General features: G+C 47.9%; 1 long non-coding RNA gene across 1 annotated transcript; it reads right to left on the reverse strand.

The window, feature by feature from the left end:
- Positions 1 to 1,157: 1,157 nt before the first annotated feature.
- LOC115505006 lies at positions 1,158 to 13,216 on the reverse strand. Its single transcript, XR_003965880.1, has 3 exons — positions 13,133 to 13,216; positions 5,172 to 5,176; positions 1,158 to 1,168 (listed from the first exon to the last, which is right to left on the reverse strand). It is a non-coding gene; the product is annotated as an uncharacterized LOC115505006 (long non-coding RNA).
- Between the last annotated feature and the right edge of the window lie 1,114 nt (positions 13,217 to 14,330).

The following is a 14,330-nucleotide window of genomic DNA, read 5'->3' on the forward strand; positions in this document are numbered from 1 at the left end:
AGGTGTCACTGAAGGTGAAAGGGCCTGAATGGCCCTTGTGAAATCGAAGCTGTCCCGGTAGATGACTGCCCTGTTTGGAGGGTAAACGAATGGATTCCAGCGGTCACAAGGGCAACAAGCCGGGAACAGGAAATAATTCAGCAGAGTTCTTGAAATGCAGCTGCCGTTGTATTGCTGGAATGTGGCAAGCCAGCAACCACTTTGCCACTTATGAAAGGAGTCTACTTCCGAAACTTGGCTGTATTGATTGTATTTTCTTCGGTTGTATCCTCTAGTGACTTAGCAAAGAAATGCCTAACTGGCTCAATGTGCAGAAAGAGCAATGGGAAATAGAATCAAATGCTCTGACTATGACAAGAATGAAGGGTTGGGGCGGGTCCAAGAGGCAAGTAGATAAAGGGGTCTTCCGGGCTCCTGGGTAGAGCACTCTTCTCAGTTCATTCTATTGCGTGGTGTTTTGTTCAAAAGGGAATTCATTTTTGTTCTCTAATTAGGAGAAAATGGGGGAAGGAAAAAAAAATACAGGAGAAAATGACGTACAGAAACCACGCGAATATTGGGAAAATGGTAGACGAAGGAAGAAAAAAACGTCCCATGGTGGTCTGTCACTCTTTATAAGTGGGGTTGCGGAAAGAAAGCGTTCGAAAGACCAAAGAGCTTTGTCTTACTTATGCCCTCTCTCTCCCCTAAGCTCAGATGCTTCTAAAATGTTCTTCCTCTTTTCTTTTGTACGGAGGCCTTAATTTTTGCCTAGGGGTGTTTTCAGGCTAGGCATTTGGTACAATGTAGATCAATGAAAGCCAGACTGTGCCTGGCATATCTGTGATCAGAGTATGTCCTGACGTTGCTTGTCACCACACACGAAAACCCCAAGTCTGTTTTTATCGATCAGCTTTTAGAAAACCCCCAATGTGAGCAAACGCTCCAGCTTGGATTATAGACAGTCAATATTTAATCAGCTTTTGATTATTACCAGTCACCTGACATTTATCTGAACCAGTTTTTAAAAGTTTACTTCTTTATTTTGAAAGAGAGGGAGAGAGTGGGGGTGGGTAGAGAGAGAGGAAGAGAGAGAGAATTTCAAGCAGACACAGAGCCCGATGTGGGGCTCGAACTCATGAACCATGAGAAAGAACATGACCTGAGCCAAAGTTGGATGCTGAACCGACTGAGCCACCCAGGCGCCCCTACATTTATTTATTTTTGAGAAACAGAGACAAAGTGTGAGCGGGGGAGGGGCAGAGAGAGAGGGAGACACAGAAACTCTCGGCAGTGTTAACGTTTCTTTGCTATGGACCCTCCGGAAGTTGATGGGGGAAGATGAACAATAGATTGGTGTAGCTCGGAATCAACCAACGGCAACTTTGCTGAAGGCCTTGTATTTTTGCTCTGTGTGTTGGTGACAGATATGGCATAGACACACAGCACGGGGTGACTTCGGCCAATTCCACCCGACCCCGCCATGACTGACAGAGAGTGGAAGTCAACCTGCAACTGAGTTTAGCTCCTGAAATGCCAAATGGATTATGCTCTTTTTGTCCTCAAAAATGACGCCTCTCACCCAGGTGTTTGGTACAGCGTGACAATCTTGACTGGTGGATGTGGGGAACGAAGGTCTTGACCTCTGGCCCCAACTTGGGGCAGCTGTGAAAGGCCCTCCAGCCCCAGAGCCCCTGTAGGATTGGCTGAGCCCTTTGTGACAACAGGTGACAACACTGTTTATGATAGCGAAACGCTATTTCACACACACCTGCGAAACTCCCAATTCAGAATGTTGTTGCCATTTTTAGTTCGAGAGACAGTGGAAGGGGACAGGGAAGGCGCATTTAGGTAGACACCAAGGTGTTGGTAACTTCTAGTCCTTAAGGTGGTAGTGGGTTTATCGGGGTTTCTTAGTCTGCTTCACAACCTCTTGTAAGACATAAAGGTAGCATGTAAGTTCCGCATCCAATATTACATTGAAAAGGAGCCATCTGGGGGAGCCTGCAGAAGTGTTCATTCCTAGCCCATCCTGAGGATTTTAATTCAGGACCAGGGATCTGCATTTTTAAAAAATATTTTTATTTATATTTGAGAGAGAGAGAGAGAGAGCGCGCGCGCGCGCGCACATGAATGGGGGAGGGGCAGAGAGAGAGGGAGACACAGAATCTGAAGCAGACTCCAGGAGCTGAGCTGTCGGCACAGAGGCCGACACGGGGCTCGAACTCCCTGACCGTGAGATAGCGACCTGAGCCCAAGTCGGACGCTTAACTGAACAGCACTGGCAACAGGCTGGGACCTGGAACTTTCACGGTGTCAGGTTTGCTACTTTCTATTGTAGAAAACAATCACAAGGCGAGGTCAGAGAGAAGGCACGGAGAAACGGACTGTCCCTTAGGATGTGAGGAATAGAAAGGCCATTGTGAAGAAGTGTGCGTACAGGGATGGGCGGGATTATTGCGGCCATCTTTGTAAGGAGCATACACATTTGGCCGGAGTGTCTTTAGCACTTCCTTCTTTTAACCACTTTGTGGAGGTATGAGGGACACCTCTTGAAGGATACACAAAAAGAAGAAACAGGTAATACTAGGTTTCTTAGAGGAAGAATATGGACAAGTGGGAAACTGGGGTGTGAAGGAGACTTAGTTTTGCATTGTTTGACTTTTATATCACGAGCATGAATCGTTACCTGATCGAAACCCGCGAGTGGAAGAAACAAATTCATTGTTCTTTCTCGCCTACGCACCTTTGAAGAATTTCAGAAACAGCGGTTTAAAGATTTAAGAGAAAATAAGATTTAGATGTCTGTGAATGGCTAGGATAATGCTTTTAAGATAAAAGTAGGATGCTTCGGCCAACTCTGATCTTGGCAGAGGAGAGGACAAGGTCATAACATTGAGGCTGCCTGGCTGGAGGCCAGAGGTCTTGGTAGGATACTGGTTTTATCTGTTTCATAGACATCCCTAAAAAGCAGGTTTATGCCCCCCCCCCATTGTAGAGTCTTATTTTAACATGAAAACAGGGATCCTGTATGATGAAGGAAAGACAATTTCTCCTAGGAAAGTCTTTTTTCATTTCCTCATTAAGGCAGTTAAAAGCAGACGTTTTGGAAACCATTACTCGGGTCCCTTTTCCCAAGTCACTAACTGGGACGATTCATTCCATAAGCTTGTTTTCTTAGCTCTGTGCAAGGAGGGGAACCTGTTACGAGAACCTCACTTGAGGTTGCTGACCCTAAACACCCAAATGTCCTGCAAGGAGCTGTTTTGCTCATGGCTTGAAACAACCTGTGACATGTCTCCGAGGTGGAAAACCCGAGCTGAGGTCCCCGAGGGTGGCCGCTCACTTGGCTCAGACCAGATACTCCTCGTCTCCAGCGCACGACCGGCGGTCCTCTGTCCTTGGTTCTTAAAGAGAAGCTGTTATTTGGTCACGTGCCAGGTTCCCTGGTGAGCAAGATTGAGTAAGTGTGCCACCCTCCGTGTGGTGAGGGCCCCGCGGACCCTGGCGGACCCGTCGCCAGCCATGAACACACTTTATGCACCTGTAAGGCCCGTCCAGATTTCATTACTTCCTTTGCCCTATTATGGACTCAGACCAAGCCTCTTACGCACCTGTTCCCTGTCCCCAACTTTTAGGCAGTTTGTGCCTGAAGGAGACCTGGAGTTTGAAAACGTCTCTGGCTCCAGAGAGAGGTGTAGGTCAGTAGATGTTGGCTTTGGAGGTGGGGCAGGAGCTCTCCCGCCTTGTCCTGGTGAAGGTAGAAATGTCGCTTGTGACACCACAAATGGGTGGACGTCAGAGAAACCGGGAGTGTTTCCTGCTGTTCCTCAGACCTCAGGTCCTCCTTGGGGATTTCCCCTGACCGAGCTGCGTGTTCCCACCCTGGGCATCTGTCCAAGGCTGACGTCCCCCCTCATCCGCCTTGAACTCAAAGGTCCTTGAAGGACACTCTTTTTAGGGCTCTTTTCCCTCCAGAATAGAAGAATCATGGCAAAGACAACCGAATTTCGCTGTTCCTCCTAGGCGCTGGGCGTGGGGCCAGGAGTTTAACACATATTTTTTCATTTCATCGTTTCCCAAATCCCTGAAGCAGGAATTACTGTCTTCCCTGTACAGGTTAGTGACCCCAAACTCAGAGTTAAGTAACTTCCCCAAGGTCATTCAACTAACAAACGGCGGAGGCAGGATTTAGAGCCAGGCCTGACTTCAGTACTCGTGCTTTTTATAAAATCTCCCTCCTCTGCCCTCTTTTGGTGGTCCCTAAAATTCCTCCAGCGTGTGGTTTGTTTATTTACTTTTCTTTAGCCCAGTTAAATGAAGGCTCCGGTTAAAAGGCAGATGTGTCCCGGGTCAGTACCACATGAAAAATCTACAAAGATCTTGTTGTGTTCGAAAGGCAAAATAAGGCAAAGTAGGCAAAGGCTGCATACTTTTAAAAAGCACTTGGGTGGCTCAGTTGGTTAAGCGTCCGACTCTGGATTTTGGCTCAGGTTGTGATCTCATGGTTCTTGACATGGTTCATGAGTTTGAGCCCCAGGTCAATGCAAGAGGCTGCTTGGGATTCTCTTTCTTTCCCCGCGTCCCTGCCTTGCTCACTCGCGCATGCTCTCTCTCTCTCAAAATAAATAAACTTCAAAAGAAAATAACTGAGGTTTGACAGAAGTTTTGCATTAACAGAGCCTTGCAGACACATCAACAACTGCGACAAAGTCCTGTCTTGTGGGGTTTATGGGCATGTTAGAGCGATTCGTCTGTAAATAAATGGAGAAATGGCTCAGATTGCTGGGCTGGGAGAAACCAAGCAGGCTAAGGGGCCCCAGAGTGGCTGGGATGGGTGGGTGTGCATGGGAGTATTCTGCCAGGTGGACCAGAAAAGACTTTCCTAGGGAGGTGAAACTGGTATAAATGGGAAAGAAGAATCGGCCCGGAGAAGTCCATTTCTAGCAGGGGGAACTGCATGGGCTGAGGCTTGAGTCCAGAAGAGGCTGGGGGGAGTTCAAAGGACAGACGGATGGACAGGGAAAGTGAAAGGCGGGGGGGGGGGGGCGGGGGGGGAGGGGGGGGGGGTGGGAGGCACTCCGGGTCATGACGTGCTTCTGAGGCCAGGAGTCTGCTTGGTTCTAGTTATAACAGGAAGCCGCTGCAGGGTCCTAAGCAAGACGATCTGATTTTTGTTTCAAAAAGGTTACTCTTCCTACCGTAAGAATGGGCCACAGGGGAGCTAATTCAAATCAGGGAGATGACTATGGAGGGCGTACAAATGATAAAGATGAGACAGGCTGAAGGACAGGACTGGGCGAGGCCGACTATAGTCCGGGGACCATGGCCGGCCCTTGTGGCAAGAGTCTGCCAATCCCTACGCTAGGAGATCGAAGGTAAGTGGTACCTTGAGAAGCTATTTCAGACGTGGGGGGTGACAGGCCTGGGTTGGATGTGAGGCAGGAGGGCAGAGTGGCAGAGAGGGAAACAGCGACCCCATTCACAGAGATGGACGAGACCCAGGGAAGAGTGGTTTTGAGGCAGGGAAATTTAAGGCACATTTTAAACCCGTGCGAACAGCTAACCAAACCCCATTTTTAAGGTTTGAATGACTTTTGCGCATTAGGACGGTAATAATGATGAACCCAAACTGTCCTGTCATTGACACTCTTAGTCCCATTTTCTGGATGCCTAAAACTTGCATGTTCTGGACCCTGTCCACACTATGCTCTCTGGCGAAGAGTACGCACACGGTAATGTGATTGATCTGTAGTATTATTGTCGTTTTACTCCGATCGCTCAGCAAAGCCCCATTCCTGAAGCACCTAGAAGACCCGTATTCTATACCCGTACATTTGGTTGCCAAAACCTGCTCTGTCTCTTTCTCTGCGGGGGGAGAATGTTAATAATTTTCTAGAACTGTGCCTACAAATTCAGTTTTCAACTTCTGCTGAGTCCTGTCTAGCGAGTCTTTTGTGGGTCCCAGGGGAGCTTTCTTGGGGCAAACGAGCAAACTCATTTCGGGGGGTTGGTATAAGTTGTTCTCCCAAACAACATTTTGAACGCTCGGGTGTCTCCTCAAGCACCCAGCCACCCCTTCTCCCAGAGGACCTTGATCGTCACCTCGCAGGGTGTGCTGCAGCCATCAGGCAAGGGCACCATCACCTTCGCAATCCTTTCTTTGTTTGACTACCGCTTCGGCTTTTATCTCTATCTTATAAAGACCCTGAGTCTGAGAAAATTAACTCGCCCACTGTCATTCCTGGCACACGGAAGAGCTGGGGTTCGAATCAAGAATGTCCTCCACTGCCCCTAAGTATCTAGACCACCTCCCCTTGCAAACCAGGGTTCATTTGTTGACCTAGTAAAATGAACATTTGGCATTTGAATACAGGTTTCCCTTTGCCTATCAGTCACACGGGATTGTATACTTTCTTCTATATATGTTTTCACTCTTCCCAACTGCATGTTGTTGAGAATTTCCTTACACTACCTGGGGAGGGAACATTTTATCGCGTGAGGAGAACAAGGCCATCCTGATGGTAATCCTTGGTATCTGTGTAGATCCTCAGGCTGTCACTTGATCCTGGTGTGGCTCCTGTCCCCCCGCAGAGCAGATGGGTACTTCTAACATCCACCAATTGGTGATGGAGACGGCAGCCACGCTCTGCTGGGAAGTAACAAATGAGTACGTGCTCATGAGATTCAGAAATACCTTCAAAGGAGAGAGCGCTGTGTCAACGCACTCCAGTCACACGCAGTAGAGTCCCCAGTCCCTTGTCTCCCTCGTGCCCGTTGCGCCAGAAGGAGGTAGTCAAGGGGCACGGTTGTGGGATCTGTTCAGATGTCTCGGTCCCAGTTATGCCAGTTACCTGGAATGTAGAACGCCAGTTGGTGGAGCCAGGAAGAACTTTTGTTTTCCATTTTTTTTTTAATTCAGCTTTATTGAGGCGTCATTGACAAGTGAAATGGCAAGATATTTCCACTCTACATTGCGGTGATTTGATACACGTGTTCCACTGTGAAGGGGATCCCCCCCCCCCCGCCATGTAGTTAATTAATCCATCTATCACCTCACCTATGCGTTTCTCTTTTGGTGAGAACATTTATGTTCTAGTCCCTTAACAGATGCCAAGTCTCAGCATTTTATCAACTCTAGTTTCATGTTTTACCTGAGATCCTCGGTCATTATTCATCCTCAAAAAAAATTTATTATTGAAGTGTTGTTGACATGCGATGTTCTATTAGCTTCAGGTGTACAGACCTTATTCGTCTTATGGCTGAAAGTTTATACCACCTCCTATTTCCCCTCCCTCTGGCCCCTGGCAACCACTTTCCTAACCCTGTTTCTGTGAGTCCGGCTTTTTATTTTTTAGATTCCACGTGTGACTGATACTCTGCAGTATTTGTCTCTCTGTGACTTATTTCACTTAGCATAATGCCCTCAAGGTCCATGCATATCAACCCAAATGGCAGGATTTCCTTCTTTCTCATGGTTGAATAATATTCCTGTGTGTGTGTGTGTGTGTGTGTGTGTGTACCAAATCTTTATCCATTGTTCCGTTGATGGGCACTTAGGTTGTTTCCATATCTTGGTTATCATGAGTAATGCGACAATAAACATGGGAGTACAGAAATCTTTTCAATATCCTGCGTTCATTTCCTTTGGGTATATACCTAGAAGTGGGATTACTGGATCATGTGGCATTTCTATTTTTAATGTTTTGAGGAACCTCCATGCCGTTTTCCACAGAGGCTGAACCCATTTACATTCCCAACAGTGCATGAGGGCTCCCTGGGAAGACCTTTAAAGACCCTAATTTTACCATTTTATAAGTACAAAACGTTGAAGTCCAGACATGTCAAGTGACTCGCCGAGCCACTTTTGGGAGAGTCGGGACTGACCCCAGGTCCCCTGACCCTCAGCGCACTACTCTTTCGCCCTCCGAGAGTCACTTGAGGTGACCGAGCCCTGCGTGTAGGGGACACATGGCGGTCTGGGAGCTTGGCGATTCTAGCTGTTCCTTCATTGGTATGCACCATGTTAACTCCTGAGCCAGGCTGATGATTTCCCATTTCCTCAGACTCCTCTGGGGATAAGAAGCTCGGAATTCTAATCAGAGGCTCTTCGACTCTGAGCTTTTTAATGGAATGTGTCCTACTATCCTTGTGAATTGGAAAGACCAAGGGCAAACATGCTTTCCACTGTCCGGGGAGTCAACGAGTTGACGAAGATTACCTTGATGCGGGGGGAGGAGGGGTGGTGCCTAGCGAGCCCTGCAACAGCAAACCACAGCTCTTCGCCACATTCATCATTTTAGTCAATTAATTAGATCCCAGCCTAAGAGGGCCATTAATCTCTGTAGACTTTTGCGTGCCAAACTCCAGAATCTCTTCTGTTGAAAAATAAGCTGATCCACTCGCAAGCTTGGAGCAGAGAAAAGGACGAGACAAACAGCTGGCTCATCAGATCTTGGCCAGCGATGCTCACCATCGTGGGCTGACTCATGTTCTTGGCTGGAGAAGCGGATGCCAGTTCAGTGCCCTAGAAACTTGCTTTTCTACTGTGAAACTGGGGTCCTAACAGCCGCCAAAGCTTTATGCCAGATTGCTGAGAAGTGCTGGAAAGATCATTTCTAATGTGTTCATCCCTATCCCCTCTCACCCCAGCTTCCACCTCTAGCCCTTGAGTTTCTAATAAAAAGCCACCCCCCCCCCCACTCCGCCCCGGCCCCAGTCTAAATGTTGTAGTAGAAAGAGCACCACAAAGATATATGCACTTGATCTCTGTCTATACTCCTGTTTAGCTGGGAATCCCGAGCCAAGTTGCTTAACCTCCTTGGGCTTTGAATTCGTTTCTTGGTGCTGCTGTAACACATGACCACATACCTAGTGGCTTGAAACATACGTGGAAGTTTATGGCCACAGTTCTTGAGGCCAGTCTGAAGTCCGACTCAGTAATGTTATGCCAAAAGGAAAGACGCTAGCAGGTCCGTGCTCCCTTAAGGGGCTCTAGAGGGCATCTTTCCTAGCCTCTTCCAGCTTCTGGGGTGTTGGGGAGGCATGCCACTAAAAGTGGTATTTTACGGCATTTTATTTTATTTAATGAATATTTACTGAACACCCCTTCTGCTCTTACAGATGCTGGGAATACAATAGTGAACAAAGCAGATAAATCTCTGCTCTTGTGGAGCTCGAGGCTAGCGGCTTATGAATAGTTACGGGATTCCTTAACCGAAGGGTCATGAGGAGGAGACTTATTTCTGCCCGTCACCCACTCACCACCCTACTGTTGTTACCTGCTGACTCCCTTCCAGTCTTTCAAAGTTTGTCTTAAATGCCTCTTCCTCCACAAAGCCTCCCTTGATCCAGCCCTGCGCGCGTCAACTTTCTTCCGAATTCCCCAGACACCGCCCTTTACCCCAACTGTGTTTATCATATTCTGTTAGTCACGTCTGAGAACTATCCTCTCTACGGTCTCTTGAGGGTCCCTCCCCTCAGGGCTCCAGCTGGTGGCAACAGAAGCACACGGCTGGGGGTCCGGGCTCCCCCTCCACTCGACCTTGACTGTTTACCTCCTGAGCTTCTAGTAGGATGCCATCTGAAGGACTTCCGTGACCAAAAGCGTTTGGTAGTAGTTGGTCTCCATCATTGTGTATTGACCGAAACCATCGCGACAACACCTGTGCCTCCCATTCAACTACGCCAATGCCCAGCCGGAGCCCATTCCTCTTTTGCCCAAAGACTCTGGTTCAGTAGGTCTGTGAGGCTGGTGGGGGGGGGGGGGCGGTGCACAAGCTCCGCGGGTCATCCTCATGCCCTGTCAGGTATCAATGCCACTGCTCGACACGGCTCTCCGTCGCACCCGTTGGTAGGTTCCTTGGAAAGGGTAAACACTTTCTGGCTTGTCTTGATTCAAAGGCGCTCCTGGGAATTTCTGGATCTTTAAGACATTCGGGAGGGATGGTTAGGTTGCCGCGGCAGCCACAGCGAAACAAACCCTGTGGTGAGACTCACATTCCATCACGGGGACAGAGCTGGCAGCTCGCTTCCTTATCTCCTCATCTGGGATCCAGGCCGAGGAAGCAGCCACCACGATTATTCGGGGAAGGAGGGTCCCACATTTGAAAGGACAGATGTCGCTTCTGCTCCCAGCTCGTGTGGCCGGGACCCTTTCTACGGCCTCGGGCAACGCTCACGGGGCTGAGACATGAAATACTACTGTCTATTTGTATCATGGGACCGAACCATTTGGAAGCCACTTAGTCACCGTCTGAAAGCCTAGGGGCTCTGGACGATGCAAAGCAGCCCCTCTGCTGGGGGGGGTAAAGCTCAGTGGGGTCCACGTCAGACCTGGACGTGACTCACCACCATGCGCAGCTCCATGAACTCAATTAAAAGGCAAGTTGATGGCCCGTATGACGTCCTGTGGCTGCCGTAACAAGTTACCAACAATTGGTGGCTTAAAACAACGGAAGTTGTATTCGCTCGCAATTCTGGAGACCAGGGGTTTGGAATCGAGGTGGCAGGGGGGCTGTGGTCTCTCCAAAGGCTCAGAGGGAGACTCCCTCCTTCCTTCATCCAGTTTCTAGCAGCTGCAGTGTCCCATGGCTTATGGCTTCACCACTTGTCTCTCTCCCGCTGTCTTCACACGGCTTCCCCCCTGCTGTCTGTGTGTGCATCTCTCTGCGTGTGACACCGTGTGTCCTTGGATTTAGGGCCCACCTGGATGATCCAGGATGATCTCATTTCAAGAGCCTTAATTTAATTACATCTGCAGAGACTCTTTTTCTGGAATAAGGTCACATGCATAGGCTGAGGGATTAGGATATGGACATCGCAACTCACTATAGTCTTTCCTCTGGCCCAAATTCACTTTCATCCACAAACAAAATAAATGTAGCCCCTCATCCCAACACCCTCCAAATTTTTAGCCCCTAACAACGTCAGCTCTAAGTCCCGATCTTATCCAAATGTCATCAGTTCAAAAAATCCCCACTGCCATCACCTGAACCATTTAAATCTGATATGGATGAGACTCTGAATATACTTGACCCTGGGGGAAAATTCCTCTCTACTTAAGGACTCGTGAAACTAGAACACAAGTTGTCTGCTCCCCAGACACCATGGTGTGATAGGCATAGGATAGAAATTCCCATTCTCAAAGGGAAACATCGGAGAAAATTAAGAGGTCACTGGCCTCGAGCAAATTCTAAGCCTAGCAGGGAGAATTCTGGTAGGTTCCAAAGTCCGAGAGTAATCCTTTGTGGCAAGACGCCACTCTTGGGGTCCATTACGGCTCAGCTGGTCTCTGTGCCACCTGTTATGACCCTGCTCTTTCTGCCCTCTCAGCCATCTTTCCTTTTTTGTGGGTAGCACATGTCTGCAGCTGAGTAATTCTATCAACTAATTTCCTGACTGTGGAATTTTGGAAATCCCACCGCCGCCTTTCATTTTTTCCTGTCTCTTCAGTACAAACTGGCAGTGATTCTTAATTATAACTGCAAAGATCCTCCCCCCCTTTTTTTTTCCCAAATAAGGTCATGTTCCCAGGTTCTGCTGAGTGGAATGTGGACAGATCTTCTAGGCGGCCACCAGCCCGATGTTCTCCATGGATCTTCCCCAAGTCTACCTTCGGGGGAGAGTCGTCTTTTTCCCATAATCCTAAAATGCCATTTTAGAACATGCCCCCCTTGAGACCTGAACAGCTTTCTCAGCCCTCGACTGGCGGGACCCCAGCGTCATGTCGAATTTTGAGTAGCCACAAACGTTTTTGGTCCAGGCTCACAGTTTCTTTGGCAATATAACTCTTTAAAAACTCAGAGATCCTTATCTGTTTGTTCCTTCTCAGTTCTCTGTGCCAATGGCCACACCTATATAGTTCTTTCCCAGACATTTGTGACTTTTATGCTTTGTCTCCTGCCTTTCTTTCAAATTATTTGTGAGTTTCTCAGGCTTTGGTACGAAAACCACATGTCTAATCTCTTCTCTCTCGACTGTTTTGCTCAAGTGCAGCTATATCCTGGGTAACCTGAAATTAAATGGATCTCTGCTCTGAAACGTCTTATTACATTTGGAGGTTTCACAAATGGGTGTTGTTTACGGTTGCGCCCTTGATTCCAAGCTTTACTCAAAGCTGAATTTAATAGTTTTACCTTTTACTGCTTAGCATAATAAAATGTCACCTTTTCCACCCCTACACATAGCCAAATTCCTGGATATTCTCTATTTTTTCTTGTGCCTTGTCAAATTCAGCCAGCGAAATAAACACATGCTGCTACCGTTCTTTTTGTAGCATTTTCTCCCAAACGCGGAAGTTCATTAGGGACCTCATTTGCCTTCTAAGTTATTATTGGCAGCATTTTCATTAAATATCTTGTCACTGTTAGTATTCTTCCAGCCTCCAATAATAGTTTCAATTTCTGGATCGGCTCGGAAGTATAGGTGTTGCTGAAGTAGCAAAAGGCTTCCAAAGGCTTTTAAATACAAAGTTTTATTTTTTGCTCACGCTGTTCCTCTAGTGTGATTGGCTGGGTGGGTGAAGGTTTGTGTCTCATCTTCTGCAGCCCCACATACCTTCACTCATTAGATCATGGTTGTTGTGCATCACATAATTTTTAATCCCAGCCTCCGTCGTGTTGTCTGCACGTTAAGCACGTCTGGCATCAAAAAACAAAAACTAGCTACACAATTTATTTTCACTTGTAACACGATTACTAGCTGCATTCAAATAGAAAACTCACAGCTGAAGCTACTAATTTCTTTCTTTCTTTCTTTGAACAGGCTTTGAGTCGCTTTCTTTTTCTCAGATGACACCAAATGGTGGCCACAGCTGGAGCCTGGTGTAGGTCTTTCCGAGACGGGAGTGAGTTCCTGATAGGGAGACTTCGTGAACGCAGTCTCTTTCCAGGGGTCAGGGTCACCCCTGGCTTTAGGTTTTGGAAATGGCACCAAAAGTGTCTGTGGCCAAGTTGCCAGGACAGCAGTGCAGCCCCTGGCCATGGCATATAGCAGTCATCAATACTGGCCATCATCAGTAGCTTCTAGGGCACAGGCTGGGACGATGCCTCGGGGGGTGGCTTCACATCATGGGGATGATGGAGAGCGTGGCCAGGATGATGTCCCCATGGACGGCAGTGGCTACCTCCTTGGAGCACTGACCCCCCCAGACCGACCTGTCCGTTGTAATCTCTGACGGCAACAACTGCCTTGAACCTGGTCTGCTGGCCAGCACGGGTCTGCTTTTACGCAGGCATGATCTTTAAAACCTCATCCTTAAGGGATACCCCCAGGAAAAAGCCAATGATCTCAGATCCCCTAGTTTTTCTTGGAGAAGAAACTGAAGCCATCTTACGTCTTTAAATGAGCAGACTCTAGTTCTGAGTTATTGAGCAAAACCAACCTGACGGCTGAGGCGTTGAACATTTGTGGCCCACAGCAAAATGAATACCACAGTGATTTCTCCTTGCCTCGACACATAGAAGATTCGATGGAAATAATATCAGTTTCCATGCCGGTCACATTGAGACGTGGGTGTGGTGCTGATGAGAAATATATCCAGTCCTTCCCCCTGCACTTCCAGGCCCCTGGGTGGTTGGATAGGTCTGTGGCTATTTCTGACCCCTAAGTGGTAAACAAAGTGAGACCTTCAAATAATTTCTCTCCCTTTGCCACCGTGACCAGCAATATTTGAGGTGATGGCCATCTAGTCGGCCTGGGTTTGACAGGAAAGAGATGAGAACAAAACTTGAACTTTGTGTTTAAAAGCCGTTTGAAGTTTCTCTGTTCCTTCAACACAGTCTATACCTCCTGGTACAGGAATTGGAACCAGTCATGGGGGGCTGGAAGAACCAACTTGCAAACGTGACAAGTTAGAAGGAGAGTGCATTGTACACATGCTGGGCTATCTAATAGGTCACAGGGGAAAGTTGAACCACAGCAAAAAAACACTTTAAAGGCCTTGGACACGTTGGACCCTTAGGAGCCAGTGCATTTGAAGACCGAAATGTGCTCAGGGCTCTTTCTTTCAATTCTGCGTTTGCCACACCTCTGCTTTCTTCCACCCTCTTTCACCACAGGTCAGTCCTTCCCCAGATGAGAAAATATGGCTGTGGGCAGTGTTTTAGTTTTCTGGATTACAGTGTTGATCGCTTGAAAAGGACTGGGCTAATTTTGTCCAAAGTCCATAAGGAAATCCAAAAACTAAACTCGTCAGGGTGAGCCAGTTATCTACCCTTGAACCGATCAGCTGTGGCTGCAAGTGGGGAACGTGACCACCCTGTGCTCGTGTGCATAATTCTAGGGCTTTGAAGGGGGCAATTCCTGCACGGGTGCCCTCACTGCTTGTTCAAGTTTGCTAGTTAAATAGG

Source organism: Lynx canadensis, chromosome F1 (genome assembly GCF_007474595.2).
Source record: "Lynx canadensis isolate LIC74 chromosome F1, mLynCan4.pri.v2, whole genome shotgun sequence".
NCBI classification, from domain to species: Eukaryota; Metazoa; Chordata; class Mammalia; order Carnivora; family Felidae; genus Lynx; species Lynx canadensis.